Here is a 25,079-nt window from a genome sequence, read left to right as displayed (position 1 = left end):
GGCTTCCAAGAAGCAGGTCTGAAGGTTTTGGGGAAGTAATTAGTGTGTTTCTGATGGTTCTCATCTCAAATGAAGGGGCCGCAAATTTTGCTACCAGTGAAATTTTTTCCCAAATAGTCTAGAAGCCCTATTAGTGGAGAAATTAGGGGAAAATATGGGTGTATGACCACTGAGTCAATAAGCCTTTTATCATTCCTTACCTTTCCTGATTTATTACCTTTCCATAGTTTTAGATTAGTTTATAAATAAATTTCACATTTATTGAACATCTGTAAAATGCACATTGGTGGATGCATAGGTAAAGACATATTAAAACAGTTCAGATACTCAAAGAGGTCTTTAATCTGGATGGGAGGCAAATATAATAAAATGGATTATATCCTAGATGGCTGATTGGTTGGCCTTTACTACAGCTTTCCAGGATGTATCAATCTATAACTTTCTACATTAAATAAGCACACAGAATTTCCTGGCCTGTAATTGTAGTTCCCAGACAAAACGTGAAAAAATTGAGAAATCTCAAAGTTGAAAATAAGGTAATAGTCATCTTCAGTCAACTTCTTGAGGAGAAGATGAACTGCTTATTACAAAGGAAAATCATCAACACCCCACCTCTAATGCTTTGCCCATAACTACATAATTAACTATGATCAAAAGATATCTCTTGGACAAGTGATTATCACCTTTTTAGGGTGAACAAAGCTTATTTTGCACCCTCCCCAGCAAGACTCCAGCCATTCATGACACTTTATAACCATCTATTTCCATTTTATCAAACCCTGTGTCATTCCTGCCAAGAACTCAATTTCCATCTCATATTGATGACAAATGTGTTTTTTTTAAAAAAATAAGCAGAAATTGTTTATTCCTAAACAAGCCCTATATTAGCCCACCTAGAATAACACTCATTTTCTAACTTTTTAATAACTGCTATCTGTCTAGACATCAACTCACACTAAAAAGTTAGAAAAAGCTGTCAAATGTAAAACAATCAACATCTACAAAGATGAAGAATTTGGGCAAAGCAGAAGTAGATGAAAAACAAATAAATTGGACTTCAACATGGTGATTAATGCACAAGAAAGAAACCCAGAAGTGGGCTATGGTAGGCACTATTATGTCTTCTCTTAAAAATCTTTCCAGTAAATCATGTTTACATATGGGATCATAAAGTCTTTTTGAGGAAGACTCCCTTTCCCATGACAAGTGGAAGATGTCTTAAAAATATAACAAAACTACAGACAAGATCGAAGATTGTGGTAATGAGTTTACTCTTTAATTTCTTCCAGAAGCCAGTTAATAGGAAGTGGTAGGCAATTTTTTCTCCTGTGGGATAGGGAGTGTGCTGGTTTGAATCTGTTGTGAACCCCAGAAAAGCCAAGTTCTTTAATCTCCATTCACTATTGCTGGGTGGGCACTTTTTGATTGTTTCCATGGAGTTATGACCCACCTAATTGTGGGTGGTAACTTTTGATTAGATGGTTCCCATGCAGAAGTATCTCTACCCATTCAAGGTGCAGTTGTTTACTGGAGCCCTTTAATAGGAAACCATTTCAGAAAAAGCTTCAGAGCCAGGAGAGCCAACAGAATGGACGGAGCCCATGCAGTCCGAGACCTTTGGAGATGAGGAAGAAAAATGCCCCTGGGGAAGCTTCATGAAACAAGAAGCCTGGAGAGACAGCTAGCAGAAGTTGCCATGTTCGCCATATGCTTTTACAGTTGAGAGAGAAACCTTGAATGTCATCGAACTTGTTGAACCAAGGCATCTTTCCCTGAATGCTTTAGATTGGACATTTCTATATCCTGGCTTTGATTTGGACATTTTCACAGCCTTAGAACATGTAAACTTGCAACTTAATAAACTCCCCTTTTTAAAAGCGATTTTGTTTCTAGTATATTGCATTCTGGCAGCTTGCAAAGTAGAACAAGAAGGGAGGAAACAAATAATGTGACTTTAGAGTTGTATAGAGCATTATCCATACATTCCACTATTATGTTGGAATTTGGCTACAACCATGTGCAGAGAGCAGAGCAGATGATATTATCTCCATTTTAAAAATGAAGCAACACAGGAAGTACTAAAAGTAATTGCCTAAAGCCATATAATTACATAGGCTGAAATCCCCCCAGTTGGTACCCAGTGAGTTTCCATTACCTTTATCCCCTTGAAAATAAGAGTTAGAAAAGGGTAATTGATCACTGTGAATTTAATTTATCTAGACTATGCTAATATAACAGCTGGAAAAACAGAGTGAGGATATACTGAAACTTTTTAGAACAGTAAGTATATGAGACATAAATCCAGCAAGACTATCTATGCCTGGCAAAGTTGATGCTTAAACATTGAGTTTTATTGCAAAGTTTTCAGTGTTTTAAGTGCATCTTTTTAGTTCTAATTTTTCCTTCTAGTTCTATTCAGTGGAAGGATGTACTCAATGTTGGGGACATGGGTAGGATCTGAGGGAAGAACAGTTATTTATGGAGGCTACGCCAGAACAAACATAGGAGTGTCTGTTGCTCTGGGGGCTGCATTTCACATGCTAAAATTGGCATTTTCACAAAAGCACACCTAGATCTTAATTAAGAGAGCAAGAGATAAGCCTTATCAGGGAAAAAGAACAGGATTACAGGAACAGCCTTAGTGTTTTGTTTTAATAGAAAAGCAGGAAATGTGTTTTGGGACCCATCCAAAATGCCTGCCCAGCAAATGGAGTGAGAGATGGTGTCAGTAGATTCGTAGAATTATCTGGCTTTCTAAAAGCAAGTATTGCATGTAAATTCTGGTTTAGTACTATTCACCATAATTATATTAGTTACAGGAATCCACACAACATATGACAAACAAAGGCATTTATATTGTCTCCAAATATCAGATACAATAAAGCATAAATGTAGAAAGGAAGAGTGAGCAGGGGTGAAGGGTAAAGACCGATCTTCATCATGTGCCATTTGAGGGGCCACTCTCAGCTTGTAAGAGTTCTGGAGATATCACTCCAGCCCACTCCTGCTTCCACTAACTGTATAAAAGCATTAAATATCTCTGCCTCTCTTGTGACTTTGGACATCCAATCACCTAAGACACCAACTACACTGAATGATAATGTAACCTAATTGACATGGGAAAGGTAGGATTCTGACAGGCAAGTGTATAATGATCCAAAGGGATCATTCAGTGGTGAGCTGAAAAAGAACTGGCTTAACAAAGACATATCCAGACTCAGGAGACAATCCATTTAATTTCATGTAACAGAAAATTCAACAAAGTTCTGGCACAATAAAAAATTCAGCACACATACACAAAAATTCAGCATAGTCTGGAGTCCTATGTAACTGATTTGCCATATGTATGCCAAAGAAGCAAAGCTGAGAAAATTACTTACTTTTCAAAGTTCTTGTTAGTCATTGCTGTACAGGGTTTTATCATTTGACTCATCTGCTATTGTTTGGAGAAAGCTGAAGGTTGGTAATACCTTACTGTGCAATTTAGGAGGAGTAGGTTATATATCCAGGATATTTAATATTCTTAAAGGGCCACAGAAGGATTGTTATACCTGTTAAAGTAATCTAAGGTGAAAAGGCTTTATGTGGGAATCTGCATGCTAGAGAGTCATAGTCTCACAAAAATTAGTGTATAAAAAAGTGAATCTCCAAATGAAAGTATTAATTTAAAAATTCATGCATAAGAAGATAGTAAATTTAATCTGAACACATTTTAAAAGAAAAGAAATACTTAGCTAGAATTGAGTTAATGGATTTACAACCTTCATATTACTAGGAGCTAAATCAGACCATTCTATCTGAGATGATCCAGTATGTTCTGAAAGACCCCAAAGGAAAGAGATGACCTGACCAGCCAAACTCAGAGAGAGTCCACATCTGAGCAACAAAAGAGGTTCCCTGGGGTGAGTCTTAGGCTCAATTTTAAGTAAGCATAGCCTATCCTTTGCAGGAATAAATCCCACAGGGGTGAAACCTAAGATTGAGGCCTCAGCCTGTTGAAATCGTTGTTTCCACTGCTTGAGAGAATATCAGAAATTCTCCAAAGGAGTAAGTTGAACATTTCCCCCTTTCTCTCCATTCCCCCAAGGGGACTTTGCAAACACTTCTTTCTTCACTGTCCAGATCACTCTGGGATTTATCCGGGCATCACACCAACCTGGAAAAACCAACAAAATCTCATGCCCTATTCAAGATTCCATATACCTATGGTGTTAACTAAACTGACCATACAAGTTAAGTTTGGAAATGCAGTACCCAAAATATAAATTTTGCACCCAATAAACATCATTCCCTTTGGCCTCACACATAAGTTGAACTTTTAAAATATGGATGATATCACCCTTTACCCTGTATTCTGATTTACCTTAGCCCTGTCTAGATCAGCTTCATTCATATCTCTACTCAAAGTCAGATCACTTTTTCAAATTTTTAAACAGTTCCTGTATGAAGTACTGCTGACATTCATAGTTTCAGAGTTCTAATTCTAAGTCTCAGGTGTCACATAAATACCTGATGTTTCTGGGAATGATCATAAAACCTCACTTTTTTTTTTCTTTTTTTACATAAGCAGGCACCAGGAATCGAACCTGGGTGTCTGGCATGGCAGGTGAGAATTCTGACATGGAGCCACCATCGAACTGCCCATAACCTCACTTTTGAAGCTACAGATTGGACTCTCTTCATGTAAGGGAATGATCTAATAGCAAATTTCTGTGTCCCCAGACTATCTATCTAATCTATCTATCTATCCATCCATCTATCTATCTATCTTCAATGAGTATAATTTGAAGTTCTTAAGTTATTTATTTTAAAGTTAAGGAAAAACATTTAAGCCACTGTAGCTATTTCCTCATCTGAGGCATCTGTTTAACCTTCTAGGTGCAATTTCCCTACATCCTTGTCTACAGTTGTAATATTTTTGTACTTCTTGGAAACTGCACGCATCATTAGCACAGATTTTCCTCATTTTAATGTTTGGCAATTTCTGCAGATCAATATCCCAGTCCCTAAAAGTTTTCAGACTACTTGCATTTACAATGTCTGGAATCTCAAGCTCATATCCTTCATAAGGCTACTGCTTCCATGCCATTAAGTCACTGATGACTGTCTCCTGGAAATGGTGTTCCCTTCCCTGCCCATCTTTCATGCTCATAGGTAACTCAATCTGCCCTACTTCACCACTGATTAGTTTTAAATACCTTTCCATTAATTTACAAATGTCTTTCTTTGAATATTCTACTGTCTTGGGATAGAGATGTAATTCCACCATAGTTTTTCACAATAAAGTTGAGATGCAAGGCCTTTTCATTCTTAAATTTTCCCTTTGTTTTTTCTTGTTTGTGGGCCTCTTTCATTATGTGAATTGTTTTTCTACTATATTGATGGATGATTTTTTCCTGTCCTTTACTTTTTCTCTATGATGCTTTAGGCATAGTGACACCCTCACAACCCCATTAGGCCTCTGCACTTCAGGCAGGGGTAACCACACTGACAACAGCAAGTATTACTCTTAGATAAACTCCTGTCCAAATGTTCATGGGACCCTATTGGAAAATGAGGGACTCCATTCTGTATTCTTTTCCATTCTTCTCCTCTGATATTCCCATTCCCCCTATCCTGCACTCCTGACAACCTGTACTCTAATTTCTGTCTCTATGAGCTTTTGTATTCTCTAATATTTTCTTTGTAGTTACCATGGGGCTTGAAATTAACATTCTAAAACTATAACAAGTTTCTATATTTGTGTTTACACCAACTTAACTTCAATAGTAAATATAAATTATGGTCCTATACTCCTCTGCACCCCCACCTATATGTAATTCTTGTTGCAAATTATGTGTTTATACATTATGAGCTCAGAATCACTTAGTTATTATTACATTTATGCATTTGCCTTTTAGATATTGCAGGAAGTAAAAAGTGAGGTAGAAACCAAAAATACAGTAATACAAGCATTTATATTTATTCATTTGAATAAATGTAATTTGAAGATCATTATTTCTTTACACATCTTCAGTCCATTGTCTATTGTCCTTTCCTTTCAACCTATAGAACTCTCTTTAGCATCTCTTCTAGGGTCGAGGTAGTGGTGATAAACTCCCTCAGCTTTTGTCTATCTGGGAATATCTTAATTTCCCCCTCACTTTTAAAAAATATATTTTTACTGAGAAATATCCACACATATATAGTCCAAACACATCATATAATCAGTGGCTCATGATATCATCACATAATTGTGTATTCTTCACCATGATCATTTTAGAACATGTGCATCACTCCAGAAAAAGAAATACAGAGGAAAACAAAAAGAACTCATATATTCTATAACCCTTACCTGTCCCTTTCACTGACCCACAGTATTTCAATCTACCCAATTTATCTCCCTCTATTATTTATTTTTTTATCTTTATTTATTTATTTTTTTACTCATCTGTTCATACCCTGGATAGAAGGAGCAAAAGACACAAGGTTTTCACAATCACACAGTCACATTGTAAAAGCTGAACAGTTATACAGTCTTCTTCGAGAAACATGGCTACTGGAACAGAGTTCCACAGTTTCTGGTATTTCTCTCTAGCCACTCCAATGCACCATAAACTAAAAATGGATATCTATATAATCTCCAGGATAACCTCTTGACTCTATTTGAAATCTCTCAGCCACTGAGACTTTATTTTGCCTCATTTCTCTCTCTCCCTCACTTTTAAACGATAGTTTTGCCACCAGACAAGATTGGGCCAGGCATACATGTTTCCAGTATGTGCATGAAGGCTACCCTGCTTCCTTCAGATTTAGGATCAGGGACCTGCACTGGGAGTGTGGAGTGACCTAGCACCAAGTGGTGAGGGGATGATGAAGATGCAAGGAGATTCTATGACTTTTAAAGGTGACTTTTTCTTGATTTGGCACTTGCCCTGTTACTGTAATCCTTTTACTGTTTTTTGGAACTTTGAGAAAGATGTTTCTCCTAGTACTTGCTGCTTGTTCAAAGCTTCTGTAGGGGTCTGGAGACCTGAAGCTTCTTACTCCACCATCTTAAACATGGTGGGGCTCCTTGTTGTAATTTTTTATTTTAATTTTAAATTTTTTATTGTGAAGAAAAAATAAAATAAATACAAAAAAGCAGTAAATTTCAAAGCATACTGCAACAAGTAGTTATAGAACAGATTTCAGAGTTTGGTATGTGTTGCTGTTCCACAATTTTAGGTTTTTCCTTCTGGCTGCTCCAAGACACCGAAGACCAAAAGAAATATCAATATAATGATTCAGCAGTCATACTCATTTATTAAACCCTAGCTTCTCTTTCATAACTCCACCTTTTCCTTTGATCTTTCATTTTTAAATTATTTATTTTTTCTTGATATTTTTTATATATTCACATACCACGTGTGCTCTTTGAAAGGATTTATGTACCCCAGAAAAGCCACAGTTTAGTCCAATCTTGTGGGAGTAACCATTTCTTAAACCCTATTCAGTACTGTAAGTTGGAAACTTGATTAGGTTATTTCCACGGAGATATATCTCACCCAGTTGTGGTTATGAACTTTTGAATAGAGGGAAATGTGATTGCACTCATTGCAGGTGGGTCTTGATTACCTTATTGGAATCCTTTAAAAGAGGGAGCATTTTGGAAAATGTTTGAGATTCTGAGAGAGCAAAGAATGATGACAGAATGACGAGAGCCATGAAGCAGAGAGCCCACGCCACCAGAGACCTTTGGAGATGAAGAAGGAATATGTCCCCAGGGGAGCTTCATGAAATAAGAAGCCAGAAGAGAAAGCTAGCAAATGCCTCCATCTTTCCAGTTGAGAGAGAAACCTTAAATTTCATCAACCTTTCTTGAGTGAAGGTAACCTCTTGTCGGTGCCTTAATTTGGACATTTTTATAGACTTGCTTTAATTGAAATATTTTCTCAGTTTTAGAACTGTAAAGTAGCAACTTATTAAATTCCCCTTCTTAAAGGCCATTCTGTTTCTAGTTTATTGCATTTCGTCAGCTAGCAAACTAGAACACCATGTAATCATCCAAGGTGTACAATCAATGGTTCACAATATCATCATATAGCTGGGCATTTATCATCACAATCGACTTTTTAAAACTTTTTTTGTGAAAAATAACATATATATACAAAAAAGCAATAAATTTCAAAGCACATCTAAATTATTATTTGTAGAACAGATTTCACAGTTTGGTATGAGTCACAATTCCACAATTTTAGGTTTTTATTTCTAGCTACTCTGAGATACTGGAGATTAAAAGAAATATCAATAGAATGATTAAGCAACCATAGTTATTTGTTTAACCCTACCTTCTCTGTATAACTCCATCATCACCTTTGATCATTCTCTCACTCTTTAGCGGTATTTAGGCTATGCCAATTCACATTGGAAGGGGCTGTTGATAATATGGGATAGGAGATGGAATTGGTTGATTTACAGGAAACACTGGCCTCTTTGCATTTCAGGACTTATCTAGTCCAGGGCCCCATCTGGAAGCTGTAGGTTTCTGGAAAATTACACTAGTGCATGGAAACTTTGTAGAATCTCACATAACACCTTTGGTGTTCTTTAGGATTGACAGGAATGGTTTTGGTTAGGGGTTGCCAAGTTATGGTAGGTAGCAACATCTAACTGGAACATGCATTAAGAGTAACCTCCAGAGCAGCCTCTCAACTCTATTTGAACTTTCTCAGCCACTGATAACCTATTTATTACACTTCCTTTTCCCCTTTGGGTCAGAATGGCATTGTTGATCCCATGGTGCTAGGGCCAACCTCATCCCTGGGGGTCATCTCACATGCCACCAAGGAGACTTTCATTCCTGGGTATCATGTCCCATGTAGTGGGGAGGGCAATGGTTTCACTTGCAGAATTGAGCTTAGAAAGAGAAAGGCAAGATCTGAGCAACAAAAGAGGACCTCTGGAGGTGACACTTAGGCATACCTATAGGTAGGATAAGCTTCTCTGTTATATACATAAGCTTCAGAAGAGCAAACCTCACGATCAAGGGCTTGGCCTATTGATTTTGGTGTCTCTAATGTTTGACACGGTATCTGGAGTTTTCCCGGTGGTAACGTTTAATAGGTCCATAATTCTTGTCCCATCTCTCAAGGGACTTTATCAATACTTTTTTTAATTTTTAACTTTTTTATTGTTTAGTATAACATATATACAAAGCAAAGAAATAAAAAAGCAATTGTTTTCAAAGCATTCTTCAACAAGTACTTACAGGACAGACCCCAGAGTTTGTCATGGGTTACCATACAATCCTCTCAGATTTTTCCTTCTAACTGCTCCAGAATACAGGAGACTAGAGGGCTTAAATTTTTTTTTATCATCACAATTGACTTTTTTTCCTTCTTTTTTTGTGAACAATAGCATATATATAAAAAAGCTATAAATTTCAAAGTATAGCACCACAATTAGTTGTAGAATATATTTCAGAGTTTGGCATGGGTTACAATTCCACAGTTTTAGGTTTTTACTCTTAGCTGTTCTAAAATCCTGGAAACTAAGAGATATCAATTTAATGATTCAACATTCATATTCATTTGTTATATCCTATCTTCTCTGTATAACTCCCTCTCACCTTTGATCTTTCCATCCCTGTCATTGGCTATGGCAATTCTGAATTTTTGATATTGGAAGGGTCTGTCACTAATATGGGGTAAAGAGATGGAACTATCTGATGTTCTGGAGAGGCTCGGCTAGGTTTCAGGATTTGTCTGGACCAGGGACCCATCTGGAGGTTGTAGGTTTCTGGAAAGTTACTCTAGTGCATGGAACCCTTGTGGAATCTTATATATTGCCCTAGGTGTTCTTTAGGATTGGCTAGAAAGTCCTGGTTGGGGGTTGGCAGGTTATGATAGGTAGCAAAGTCTAATGAAGCTTGTGGAACAGCAATCTGCAGAGTAACCTCTCCACTCTATTTGAACTCTCTCTGCTACTGATACTTTATTAATTATACTTCTTTTTCCTCTTTTCATCAGGATGGAATTGTTGATCCCACGGTGCCAGGTCTGGATTCATTCTTGGGAGTCATGTCCCACGTAGCTAGGGAGACTTTCACCCCTGGATGTCATGTCCCATGTAAGGGGGGGTGTGTATTAGTTAGGGTTCTCTAGAGAAACAGAATCAACAGGGAACACTCGCAAATATAAAATTTATAAAAGTGTGTCATGTGACCACAGGAACGGAGAACCCAAAATCCGCAGGGTAGGCTGTGAAGCTGATGATTCTGATGGAGGGTCTGGACGAACTCCACAGGAGAGGCTGGCTGACTGAAGCAGGGAGGAAGAGAGCCTGTCTCTTCTGAATCTTCCTTAAAAGGCTTCCAGTGATTAGATTGAGCATATTACTCATTGCAGAAGACACTCCACTTGGCTGATTACAAATGGAATCAGCTGTGGATGCAGCTGACGTGATCATGATCTAATTCTATGAAATGTCCTCATTGCAACAAACAGGCCAGCACTTGCCCAACCAGACAAACAGGTACCACCACTTGGCCAAGTTGACGCATGAAACTGACCATGACAGGGGCAATTATTTCACTTACAAAATTGGGCTTAGAGAGACTGAGGTGAGGCCACATCTGAGCAACAAAAGCGATCCTCCAGAAGTTATTCTTAGGCATGACTATAGGGAGTCTAAGCTTCTCTGCTACCTACATAAGCTTTCCAAGAGTAAGCCTCATGATTGAGGGCATGACCTATTGATTTGGGTTTCCCTAAAGTTTGACAGAGTGTCAGGGGATTCTCTGATGGCAAGGTTTAATAGTTCCATATTCTTTCTCCCATTGCTCAGGGGACTTTGCCAATACTTTGTGATTATCTGTTTAAAATACTCTAGGATGTATACAGGCATTACAATAATCTAAACAGGATTAAAGAACCTCTTTCTTATTCTGTGCTCCCTGTGTTTCAATTGTTCAAATGAGTTATACAAATGGGCTGAATTAGATTATGCACTACAGAAAATTTCGGTGCCATATCAAATAAACCTTTCTTCCGTTGATCTCAAAGAATAAGTGTGTTTCTAAAATATAAACACTGTCTTCCTTAACCCCATGTTCTGAATTACTTTAATCCCAACCCGTTCAGCTTCATTCTTATCTCTAAATATCAGGTTATATATATATATATAACAGCCTCTCAAAATCCAGAAGTAAGAATCATCACTCTGGACTTACTATGTCTGCATTAAAAGCTTACAATCAAGGTCCCTGTTTTCTTATAAGCATTTTCTAAAGGTGACCATACCATTCTTGTTCTTTAGTTTCTGACTTATTTTTTTCTCACCAAATGTCCCACAGGTTCATTCAAATCACTGCATTCCTCACGACTTTGTTCCTTTTTGTAGCACAAGCTTTTTTCATAAGTTTACACCATCGTTCATCATCCTACTTCTCCATCAGTGCATCCTTCAGCCACCTGCATTCATCAGGCGTCATGTAGAAGGCCCAAAGCCCACAGTCCATCAACATTCTCAATTTTAGATAATTTCATTGTTCCCAAGAGAAAGAAAACCAATAAACATAACTTTGCCAAATAAGATATCTAAACCTCTTAACTCTTGTTCCTCTCCCCATTATTTACCTCTGCCATTGCTGTGGTAGTGTTGATGGTTTCCTTTTGAACATAGCTCATAGCATGCAATAGCAGCTTTCCCCTGGTACCCTGGACTTAAACACTCTTTATACAAAAATCATATATTTGAAAAACTCATTCATATTTCTAGGGTTAATCAGTGGAACACGTAGGTCTATATAACCCCTTTCAATCTTGTTCATCTTCAACATGGTAATATTACTTATAGAGCCACTAGAAAACCACCTTCATTCCTTTCTTTTCCCTTACACTTAAGTTCAACCTCATTAACAACCATTCACCCATCTCTAGCTCTGTGTATCTCTAGGTTCCCTATATTCTGTATTATAAGCCTCTGATTTTACCATTTACATGGTCATAAAGTTGGAATCATACAGTATCTATCCTTTTCTGTCTGGCTTATTTTACTCAGTATTATGTCCTCAAGGCTCATCCACCTTGTTGTGTGCTTCAGGATGTTGTTTTGTCTTACTGCCACATAACATTCCATCATATATCTATACCACATTTTGTTACTCCACTTATCTATTGATGGGTACTTGGATTGTTTCCATCTTTTGGGGAGCATAAATAATGCTACTATGGACAGTGGTATGTAAATGTCTGTGTCACTGCTTTCAGCGCTTCTCAGTATATACCAAGTAGCGGTATTGCTGAGTCATAGAGAAACTTGAGCACAGAAATCAACCACCAAATACATAGTCAACTGATCTTGACAAGAACCTCAAATCCATTGACTTGAGGCAAAATAGTCTTTTCAATAAATGGGCACAGGAGAGCTAGATATCAATAGTGAAAAGAATGGAAGAGGACCCTTACCTTACACTCTGTATAAAAATTAATTCAAAGTGGATCAAACACCTAAATATAAGAGCCAGTACCATAAAGCTCCTAGAAGAAAAATGTTGGGAAATATCTTCAAGTCCTAGTTATAGAGGTAGCTTCCTAAACTTTACACCCAAAGCACAAGCAACAAAAGAAAAAAACAGATAAATGGGAGCTCCTCAAAATCAAATGCCTTTGTGCTTCAAAAGATGTCAAAAAGGCATAGAGGCAGCCAACTCAATGGGAGAAAATATTTGTAAATCACAGATCAGATAAAGGTTTGATATCCTGTATCCATAAAGAAATCACACAACTCAACCACGAAAGAACAAACAACCCAATTATAAATGGGCTAAAGATATGAATAGGCATTTTTTTCTGAAGAGTAAATACAGATGGCTCAAAAGCACATGAAGAGATGCTCATTTTCACTGCCTGTAAGGGAAATGCAGATGAAGACTACAATGAGATACCACCTCATACCTATAAGAATGGCTGCTATTAAACAAACAGGAAATTATAAATGTTGGAGAGGACGTAGAGAAACTGGGACACTTATGCACTTCTGGTGGGAATGTATAATGGTACAGCTGCTATGGAAGACAGTTTTGTGGTCCCTATTGTAATTGTAATCCCTGACCATTTCTTGACATTCTAAATGGTAGTTAGAAATAAACTTCCAGCAATACCTACCACAATTTAAATAATGACTTATTCTAGATTGAAGTGCAGCAGGGGTGGTGAGACTACCTGAGAGTTAAAGATATTTAGAATAATGTCATCGATCCATTCAGGGGGTTGTTTTTTTCAAGTAAATCTACAACAAGCTTATTGGCATAGGAATCTGAGGAATCTGGTTTTATGACACGGAATTCATCAAAATACTTAAAAGGAGACATTTAAATGGAAAATTCCTCTGTTCAAGATTAAAGAACAGATTCTGTTGTTACCAGTTGTCACAAGAAATAAATTACACTGCTGTCAGTTATACAACCTTCTTTATAACAGGGTTTGGCATAATAAAAAGTGAACAGACTGTGAGTCAGAAAACCTGAGTTCTAGTTCAGGCTCCTATAATACAAACTAGGTACATACCTTTGTGCAAGCCATTTAATCCTTCTTTATGGTCAGAAGAGCACAGAATTATGGCTAACCTGTTACCATAGAAGTAAACAGCAGGATATGAGGAAGAGTTTCCAAAAGAGTATTTATTGTAACAAAATGATTTTAAGCTAATATTTCTGTATATTACTACAGCATCTAACTGCAGGAACACCAAAGAGACAAAATAATTTCAAACCAAGAAAGTAAAAATATCTTGCTTTAAACAAAAAAGCCTGTAGTATGCATAAAAATTACCAAACTGACAAGAAGTAGCCTGTTTTCTGAAGAAGTAAGGAAACAAGAGTGGGTGAAATGGAAGGCAAGTGACTTAGCAAGACCTAAGGACAAGGCTAGAGAGACCAGGGATGTTTTTCTACAAAATACATTAAGTAAGAATATTGAGGGGTCATTAGTACTTCTCCCTGAATATTTCTGGCTCTCTCTGAATTCAGTACATGTGGTAGGATTGCACTTTCTGACCCCTTATGGAAAGGTGGTATGTGTCGAATTCAGAAATAAGGATTAATTTTCAGAGCTTTCTTTCCCTCTGCTATGACAGTCAACAAGGTTCCAAAAGGTGACTGCTTGGTCTAGGTCTTAGATTGAGGACCATGTAACATCCTCCAGGTAACCCATTATGGACATTAAGGTTAACAAGAAATAAATTTTTGTTATTTCAAACTACTGAGATTTTGGGAATTATTTGTTACAGCAGCATAACCTACCCATCCTTATGGAATGCTTGAGCTATGAGGTCAGCTCTCTATCTAACAGAGGGCGAGGATAACTTGGATGTTTTTATCCAGGTAGATGGCATTCACTAAGGTCCTTAGTGTGTCTCAGAGGCTTGTAAGGGTCCATTATGAATATGAACAAAATATGTCACTATTAGTGGCGGCTAATAGTGACATGAAAAATATAAAGGATATCTTTGATCAAATGCTCAGGAACTGGTAATTTGATATAAATCCTTCCTCCCATTCCATTCCAAGTAAGTAGTGATTGAAAATCCTAGGGCCTTCAATGACTTGTCTAGAATAACTGACATCAGTCCAGCTTAAAGTAAGCAGCTGTCTTTCTTAGTAGAGCTGGGCACCTTCATTTGTCAGTTTATTTTGTAGCAGAGTGGGCAAAAAGCAGAATAAACAAGGAAGGGAGAATTTTTAACCTCTGAGGCCCTTAAATGTGACCAGGCAGAAAATAGTGGTATAAGCTTTGTGGGGTGAAATTAAATACAACTCTCCGTATAATTTATGACAAACTAGTCTTCAAAAATTTTTTTTCTTAAACGCTCTAAACACTGATCCTACCCCAATGAAAGGTACTAAAAGATAAGGAGCTACTAATAGGCTAGTGAACAGTACTACAGGAATCTGAGACAGTAATTGCAGGCTGTTTTCTTGGCATGACTTCTGACCATTAGCAACACTTTATATAGGGGGCTGGGAGATGATGAACTACACCACAGCGGTATGGTATGAGAATTAACTGCCAACAACAGCTACAACTTATTGAGTGCACACAACCACCAGGCACTTTAGGAACTGTCATCACATTAAGTTAACATGCCAAATGATCTCTGTCACAGTGTCCAGTTGTTTGGTTAAACAAGTTCTGCCCTGATTGTTACTGTGAGAGCATTTTATAGATGGTTTGTATGTATAGTCAGTTGTTTGTATCTATATCTGATTGCATCTACAATCAACAAAGGAGATTACCCTCAACAATGAAGGGAGTCTCATCCAATCATTTGAAGGTTTTAAAGCCAGAACTGAGGATTTCAACAGTCAGAAAGAAGAGTTCCTATCTCTACTTCAGTCAGCCAGCTTCTCTTGCGGAATTCAACATCAACTTCCTTGGAGTTCCCAACTTGAGGCTTCTCCTAGGGATTTCAACTTCACTGTCATCAAAGATCACAATTTATGGCCTGCCCTACTGAATTCAGATGTGTCATTCCCCAAGGTAGCACAAGTCATTCCTATAAGTCTCTTTAATAAGTGTGTGTGTGTGTGTGTGTGTGTGTGTGCGTGTGTGTATTCATATAATGTCAGTTTTGTTTCTCTGGAGAACCCTGACTAACCCAGGAGCATTATAGCTAATCTTCACAATTATATGAGGTATGTATTATCTCCATTTTCCAAATGAGGGGACTGAAGAACATCAAGAGAATACAAAAGTCAAGGGAAGGGAAAGAGTCAATAAGTGAGTTAAGAATAAGATGGTAGTTAATTCAATGAGGATAAGGGCTGAGAAGAAGCAATTGGAGTTGATGATTAGGAGGTGTGCCAGTTTGAAACTGTTGTGTACCCCAGAAAAGCTATGTTCTTTAATCCTGATTCAATACAGTAGGATGGGATCTTTTTTATTAAGGTTTTTTTCCCATGGAAATGTGTCTCCACCTATTCAAGATGGGCCTTATTCTGCTTACTGGAGTCCTTTAAGAGGGAACGATTTGGGAAAAAGCTTGGGAGCCAACATAGACAGAGACATCTGGAGATGCAGAAAGAGAACACATGTGCAGAATCTGTTTCAAATCAGAAGCCAAAGGACCAGCAGACGCCAGCCACTTGATGTTCCAGCTGACAGAGATGTTCCAGAGCTATTGGCCTTTCTAGAGTCAATGTATCTTTCTCTGGGTGCCTTAGATGGACATTTTTAAGGCCTCAGAACTGTAAACTTGTTAACTTAATAAATCCCTTTTATATAAGCTATTCCATTTCTAGTATATTGCATTCTGGCAGCTTTAGCAAACTAAAACAGGAGGTGACATTTAAGAAATTAATTTCAATTCATTGTTGGGGAGAAATTCAGAATTCAAAGAGTTAAACAATAAATGAGTAGCAGAGAAGTATATGGGACAACTGCAGACTATTATTTTCAAGAAATCTGGTACTTCACACACAACTCTCCATTATCTGTGTAAATCACATCAAAGCTAAGGGACCCTTCCCCCCATAAACATACCAACTTTTACATACAGTATCAAGGAATGCATAGACCTACCTGAAACCCATTTAGCAACTCCTGCTAATGAATGAATGATATATACCAAATTCAAAATGATGAAGGTGGGCTGTTTCGGTTTGCTAAAGTTGCTGGAATGCAATATACCAGAAATGGACTGGCTTTTACAATGGGGGGTTTATTATTTTCCAATTTACGTTTCTTAGGCCATGAACATATCCCAACTTAAGGCATCAATAGGACAATACCTGAACTCTGAAGACAGACTGCCAGCATCAGCGGAACACCTCAGTCACATGGGAAGGCACATGGCCACTTACCAAGAAGCTAATATGTGTAAGATATTGTGCAAATTTTTACTATAACATTCTAGTGTTAACCACAGACTTTGCCTCTATATATAAAGCTCCTAAATTATCACTTTTATCCTTCCACCGCTTAAGAAGTTACAACACCCAGAAGCACAGTCAATCAAAAACAAATTCTACTTGGCTTTTAAGGCCTCTACAACTTGGCCTTATTCTAACTATCCAGTTACTTCCTATACTTCCTAATAATCATTCTGTGCTTTATAGTCAGGTAGCTGCTTTCATTGTCATCCTCTCAAACTATACTCATTCCTGCTAGGGCTGAAAATGGTTATTCAGAAGGTTCACTACAGAAGGGAACCTGATTGAAGAGGCAAAAGGAGGCTGAAATCCAGCGGGCTCACTGTTCATCAAGGTATGTCCCATGTCACGGAGCTATGCCTGCTGAGAAGACAGAATTTTTTTGTCTAGTGTCCTCAAAAATGCTACATGGGCTGGTAGCACACATACTTTCCTCAAATATTAGCTCATGCTCTTTAATTGGATTATCTTCCTGTGCTGGTTTGAGGGATTATTCACCATAGAAAAGCCATGTTTTAATCCTGATCCAATCTTGTGGGAGCAACGATTTCTTTTAACCCCTATTCAACACTTTACGTTGGAGACTTGATTAGATTACCTCCATGGAGATGTGACTCGCCAAATTGTGAGTATTAATTAGAGGGAGATATGATTCCACCCATTCCAGGTGGGTATCGATTAGTTTATTGGAATCCTTTAAAAGAGGAAGCATTTTGGCAAAAGCTTCAGAATGACAAAAGCCAGAGCCCATGCAACCAGAGACCTTTGGAGATGAAGAGGGAATATGCCCCTGGGAGAGCTTCATGAAACAAAAAGCCTGGAGAGAAAGCTAGCACCTCCTGTTGGTGGCTTAGTTTGAATATTTTTATAGATTTGATTTAAATGGGATATTTTCTTGGCCTTAGAATTATAAACTAAAAATTTATTAAATTCCTTTTTTTTTAAAAAAAGAGCCATTCCATTTCTGGTATATTGCTCTCTGGCAGCTAGCAAACTAGAACACTTCCCAATACTTAATATTCAATAGGACCACATCTTTTAAAATTTTAAACAGCTTTATTGATATGTAGTCACATATCACACAACTTGCCCATTACTGTACAATTCAATGGTTTCTAGTATATTCACTGGGTTGTGAAACCATCCCCACAGTCCATTTTAAAACATTTTCATCACCTCATAAAGAAATTCCCTATCCATTAGTATTCAATCCCCATTTTACCCCAACAAGCCCAGCCCTAGGCAACCACTAATCTACATTCTGCCTATTCTGGACATTTCATATAAATGGAATCATTCAATATGTAATCTTTTGTGACTGGCTTTGAAGCAAGTTAGATAGAGAAGAGGGAAGAGGAAGTGATCCTAAGACCCATAACAAAAAGCTCCTTTTGGCGCACACACATACCTAGCCCCCTCCCCACACCCCCACCCCCCACCTAGCCCTCACTCAGATTATCAATTCCTTATTAGCAAAGCCAGAGGGTGAATAGCCCCTCCAAATTCTTATAATGCAAGCATCCCAACCTCAGAGGGCTTCTCCTCCTTTGGAGAACACCCTTGATTATATTCCTTCGAGCATGTACTTTTGCTATGCATTAAAGTTTTGAGCTGTATACACTGGCTAGTCCTTGGATTCATTGCCTATACACACCAACCAGCCTCAAGTTCTTTCCCGTGGTTGAGTCAAGAACCTTCACGGCCTCAGCGCCTTGTTGAAATTTTGACTTCATTGTGAATTCCTGGGACTCTCCAGGATCCAGCCAAAACTTCCTGGAGCTCTGCAGCATCTAGCAGAGAATTCCTGGAGATCTGCAGAATCCAGCCTAGAATTTACAGGGCTCTCTGGTATCCAGCTGAGAAATCCCAGGACTCTCAGGCATCTGGCCGAGAACTTCTGGGCCTTCTGGCATGGAACTTAATAAACTGTTTGGCTATACACATTGCCTAGTCCTTGAATCTCTTCCTGTGACTGAGTTAAGAACCCTCAGAGTGCCAACCCTTGGTTGAGGTCTTGATTTCTATGAGAACTCCTGGGGTGGACTGGCATCAGCTTCTTTCTCTTAGCACAATGTTTTCAAGGTTCAATCCCATTGCAGCATGTATCAGTACTTCATTCATTTCTATGGCTGAATAATACTTAACTGTATAGATATACCACATTTTATGTATCCATATATCTGTTGATGGACGTTTGGGTTGTTTCCACTTTTTCAACCAAGTGAGTTTTGACAAAGGTTCAAAAGCAATTCAATGTGGGAAGTATAGCCTTTTCAACAAATGCTTCTGGAACATTTGAATAGCTATGTGCAAAAAATATGAACCTCAACCTAAACCTCATGCCATATACAAAAATGAACTCAATGTGTACCATATTTTAAAACATAAAACAATGACATTTAAAAAAAGACATAGAAAACAGTCTTTAGAACATAGGGACTGCTGAAGACTTCTTGGATGGAACACCAAAATCATGATGGATAAAAGAAAAAAGTTGATAAATTATATCTTATCAAAATTTAAAACTGGTTGCTCTATGAAAGACCCTGATAAGTGGACAAAAACCAAACTACAAACTGGGAGAAAATATTTGGATACCACACATACTAGACAAAGGAAATGTATCCAGAATATATAAAGAACTCATAAAACTGAACAGTAAAAAACAATCCAATTAGAAAACGAGCAAAACACATGATAAGACATTGCACTGAAGAGGATATACAGATGAGAAATAAGCACATGAGAAGATGTTCCACATCACTGGCCATTAGGCAAATGCATATAAAGATCAAAAGATATCACTACATACCCACAAGACAGCTAAACTAAAAAACAATGCCAGAACTAAATGCTGGCAAGGACGTAGAGAAAGTGAAAATCTCATATATTTCTTATTAGAATGTAAAATAGCATATCTGCTCTGGAAAATAGTTTGGTAATTTCTTAATAAATTAAACATACAATTACCATATAACATAGAAATGAAAACTTATGTCCACATAAAACATGTATGTGAATGTTCATAGCAGCTTTATTTGTAATAGTCAAAAATTGGAAACAACCAAAATTTCCTACTATAAGTGAATGGTTAAATAAGCTGTAAACTCCCATATGACAGAATACTACTCAGCAACCATAAAATACTGAACTGTTGATACATGCAATAACCTAATGGACCTCAAGGGCATTGTACTTAGAGTAAAAAAATGCAATCTCAATGGGTTACATGTTATAGGATTTCATCTATATAATACATTTTAATGCAAAAATTATAAAAATGGAATAGACATTAGTGGTTACCAGGAGTTAGGGACTGTGGCAGGAGAGAAGACCTCATCTTTTAAAGGAAAGTTGAGTCACCTGTCCTGACAAATACAAGTATAATTAGAGACCTAGACAAGAAAATTTGCAATCAGTAATGACTTGGAAAACCTACAATATATAGTATCCACATTTATCACTCATCTTCTACCATTACTTGAAGGCCCATAACAAATCTTACTTTTGTAAAACCTTAACTACAACCCATATTGACCTCTTCTTCATTCAACTTCTATAGCACTTCTTTCTGTCCTATGAAGTTTAAAACCTCATTATCATATAGCTCAGTATTTTAAAATTGTGGAGGTATTTGATAGTTCCAAAGCATGTGTGATTTTAATTTAATTTTAAAATATATTTTAAACTGCAATAAAACACAGCATGCACCATTCAAATGGATTACATACCAAAGATTAATACATTGGAGACACCACTGATTATGTTAATGTTTGCTGCCAAGTCTGTGTGTGTGTGTGTGTGTGTATGTGTGTGTGTGTGACAGAGATAGAGAGAGAGAGAGAGAGGAAAATTTTTTGTGTGTAGACTGGAAATACATGCTTTCTTGTTATGTCTTTAACTGAAGAATATCCTGAAATGACAAGGCAAAGCGTTAAGCAAAAAGGTCCTATGCCATGATGTCCACTATTGATTTGGGTAAATCAGGATTTTCTCAACACTATAATCAAAATAAAACAGAAATAAACTGGAGAATAAGTCTGCAACTGTCATCTTTAGTTTTCAATTTCAGATACTTATGTTCTTTTCAGTCTCTACTCTTACTGACTTTAAAATAAATAAACATTAAAAAAATTTAACTTATACAATAAGTTTATATTAACAAAATACTGATTTTTATCTTTTGTTTTACAGTGGGATTCCCCATGAAATTTTTAAGATGCTCTAATAATTCTTTTTGTTCTTCATTATCATTATCCATGTCAACATCAACATTAGCATATTGAAGCAAGTTCTAGATATCCGGTTGTATGCTAGATGCTGGAAGGTATTTATGTATTTTATTCAAATCTCAAAGGCAAGATTGTATAAATCTTATAAATCTAAAGTTGATTCTCACCTTTAAGGGATCTCTTACACTCAAAACAGAATTTAGAAATGGGAAATCCTAGGCATTTTAGAATTCTCCTCTCTAATCCTCTTCCCTCTGGGTAAGGAAAAATGGTTACTCAAAGCTTTGCAGAACAAGGAAAAATACAACTTAACTTTCATTTCCTTCTCAACAGAAAATCCATCTCCCATAGGACAAATTCAAACTCATGGCCAGAGGTCCCAGATACGTCTAGGAAAGTCTGGTATTTCGGAGGCACAGGTTTATAGCCAGGGAATTTTCCACTGAATAATATCAACTCCCCTTCAATACAGGCTAACTAGATTGAATGATAGATAGTGGCAAACTAGGTGTCAGACAAAAGGGAAACTAGGACTTCAAAGACGCCTGGAGAGATGCCTTCAGGCATTATCTATAATTGGGATCCAGGTCTCCACAGGAAGTCACAAAGGTAGGCCAGGAGAAACAGAAGTGGCTTTGGGGAAATGGGAACAAGTATAATAACAACCTTAGCTATTTTTCTCCCCTAGGAAGCTTGGGAAACAAATTCAACAAATTATTAAGCAATTTTATCTAAACTGCCCCCAAAATGGACTCACCATACTTTCCTAGTAGGGAGGCAAACACAGAAAGGACAAAGAGGACAATAACAACAACACTAATATTTTTACAGCTAATAATATATTGAGTGATTTGTCCTATGATCATAGTTAGTGGCAGAGTCTGTATTTGAATCTAGCAATATTTGGCTCCAAATTTTGGAGCTCTTTTTTTTATTAACCACACATATGTCCTAAAGAAATAGAAGGGGGAAAATATCAGGAAATGGATTTTTAGACATAAACATGGAGACATGGAACCCAAAAAGAACTTAAGAATAGATACATACCTCATGGCTTGCCTAAATTGTACAAACCTGGAAGGAGCCGATGTATGTTGCTGGAGTGGAGTCTGAGGCCCTGCTACAAGAGCATTCCATACAGGAAGCGTTTATCACAGTTTTGAGCACAGATTAAGTGGCAAATAATAGCTATAATGTCAATCACACCCCACAGAGAAGTATGCTTTCACACAGGCATTAAGCAAATGCTCTGAAGAGTCAGGGAGCAAATAAGTGCACAGACAGATCTGGTTCTTCTATATTTCTTAAGACTCATTTTACACAATGCTCTGCCTACCTCCCTCAGTCCCACCCTCTGGTGCTCCAGTCACACTGGCTTAGAAGTTAGCATGGTCCTTTCTACAGTATGGTCAACCACAGTGCCTGCCACACAGGAGGCACTCAGTAAATATTCAATGAAGGAAGAAGAGAAGGAAAAATACACAGAGACAGAAAGATAAAAATGAAGAGGAAACTTTAGAAGGAGACTCACTAAACAGGGCTTTAAAGGTAGAATAAGATGTCCAACTGCAGAAACAAGAGGAAGACAGAAGACAAGAAGAGAAGGATGTTTCAACAGAAGGAAAAGAAATGAGTACACATGGCACGTTGAGTCAACGTCAAAATTATAACTGTGGTATACACATCAACTACATGAAGACAATAACAGAAGAGGTTGGATTGATAAGCAGGGCATATGGTGAGGACAATTGAGAGCTTTCACAAATGTTGGAGTGGCATAACCGTATTTGTGTTTGGAACAAGCTCTTTGCTTGTAGCAAGGATGGATAGCAGGAAAATGGGTGGGGAGGTAGGGAAGACTGAAATCAGAATAATTAGGTCTGTGGTAGGAGTCCAGATAAGAAATTATACAAACCCTGAATTAGAGAGAAGGCTCAGTATAGTGGGCTTCAACTCAAGGTTCGCCATTTGCTGGGTGACCTTGGATAAATCAATTACTCTCCCTGGGATGAGAATATTTGCCTATTATATTTCATAGGGTAGTCTTGAGCAGTTAATAAAATAATATATGAGAAAGTGCTTTATAAAAGTAAAACACTAGACAATACATATTACTGTTGTAGTCGTGGATCCAGGAATAAGAGATAAGAGGATAATTAAGAAACATGACCATTCTTTCAGACAGAAAATCTACAGATGAGGAACCCGCCTCTGACATCTCCCTTTTCTTCACCCTGTCATACATAAGTTGTCAAAATTGTAAATGATTTTCAATATTCCCTGGACATTAAAAGAAATAAGGAACACTTGTGGAGGAATGGGGTGGGAGAAGAATCAGTACTAAATTTTATTTAGCACCTACCTTGTATGTGGCATGTTCACATACATTATCTCATCTAATCCACACAATACCCTCAGAATAAAGGTATTATTATTATTATTATTATTATTTTTACTGATGAGGCGGTTGAGTCTCAGAAAAGTAAAATGAGTTGCCCTAAGTCTGTTTTAGTTTCCCTGCTGCTAAAACAAATACCATACGATGGGTTGCCTTGACAATAGGAATTTATTAGCTCATGTATTCAGAGACTGGAAGTCTCATTTCCTCCTGGGGTTGGTATCTTCTGGTTGGAAGGCAGTCTTTGGGGTTCCTTGGCTTTTCTGTCCTATAGCAACGCATATGACAGAACTCTTCCAGGTTCTGTTGAATTCCACCTTCTGGCTGTTCCCTATGGCTTCTCTTTCTGTGCCCAAGTTAACAATTTCCTTTGCTTATAAGGACTTCAGCTACATTAGTTTAAGGCCCACCCTCGTTCTGTTTGGGCACACCTTCACTAATAACTTCTTCAGAAAGGTCTTATTTACAAATGGATTCACACCCACAGGTAGGGACTGGGACCCAAACATGCTTTTATGAGGAACATGATTCAATCCTCAACAGTGTCAGAAGGCAGAGCTAGTATTCAAACAAAGGTCTCATTCCAGAGTCCTTTCACTTAAACATTAGACCACTGAACAAGGCTGTTATCTTTCCATCAAAGCAACTGTTGCTGGAGTTATCATTAGTAAGTCGCAAGACTCACAAGGAATATAGATCTGTTTATTCATTTGAAAGTCATCTATTGATCCCCTACTAGGTGTCTAGAAGTACCCTGGACATTGGAAGTCCAAGGTTGAATAGGGCAACAAGGACATACAAGCATGTGAGTTTTACTGTCACATGGTAAGTGCTACCACAGAGGCCCATATAGCCTTGGAAGCACAGGGGAAAGAAGAAGGAATTCTTTTTGAAGATGTCTGGGATCATTTGATATGGGCATTTGGATTGAGCAGGAGTTCACTAGGTAGAGGAGAAGGTGGAAATCAGGGGCCAGCATATGCAAAAGCAAAGAGATATGAAAAAAAAGAAAAAAGAAAAAACATAAAATGGTTTTGGAATGATGAGAAGTTTGTTTGAAACAAGGGTGATGTACACTGTGATTTGCGGAAGGAGAGATGGTAGGAATAAACACACAGGCACAAGGTTGGAAAGGTAGGTTGGGTCTACATAATAAAGGGCCTTATATATACCATGCCAAGGATTATTTCATCCTAGAGGAAATAGTAAACTAACAAAGATTTTATATCAGGAGATCACATAATTGGATTTGTTGTTAGTAAAATAACTGGTGATTAGCATGGAGTCAAGAGGTAGGGAAAACCAGTTAGGAGGCTATTGCTGTATGATGTTGATGAAGATCTGAAATAATTGAACAAGAATGTAAAAGGGCCAGATTCTACAGATTTTTGGTAAAATTAACTGAACTTGGTGAGAAGGATGGAAATAATGAGATTTGGTGGTTGATTCTTGTTTGAATCAAGTTTCTTGCTTGAATGTGGGTGGGTGATGATGATTAACAAAGATAAAGATTGTAGCAGGTTGGAGTACAATGGTAAGGACTAGAAAAAAGGTTCAT

At 37.6% G+C, this 25,079-nt stretch overlaps 1 protein-coding gene and 1 pseudogene across 1 annotated transcript in view; both read right to left on the bottom strand.

Annotated features, from left to right (window-relative positions):
- Positions 1-25,079, bottom strand: part of COL4A6 (collagen type IV alpha 6 chain) — a 411,951-nt gene that overhangs the window by 380,572 nt on the left and 6,300 nt on the right. The window lies entirely within an intron of this gene.
- Positions 4,828-5,432, bottom strand: LOC143670310 (translation machinery-associated protein 16 pseudogene; annotated as a pseudogene).

The sequence above is a fragment of the Tamandua tetradactyla genome, chromosome X, assembly GCF_023851605.1.
Source record: "Tamandua tetradactyla isolate mTamTet1 chromosome X, mTamTet1.pri, whole genome shotgun sequence".
Classification (NCBI taxonomy): domain Eukaryota; kingdom Metazoa; phylum Chordata; class Mammalia; order Pilosa; family Myrmecophagidae; genus Tamandua; species Tamandua tetradactyla.
This window is presented reverse-complemented; position numbering and strand designations above follow the sequence as displayed.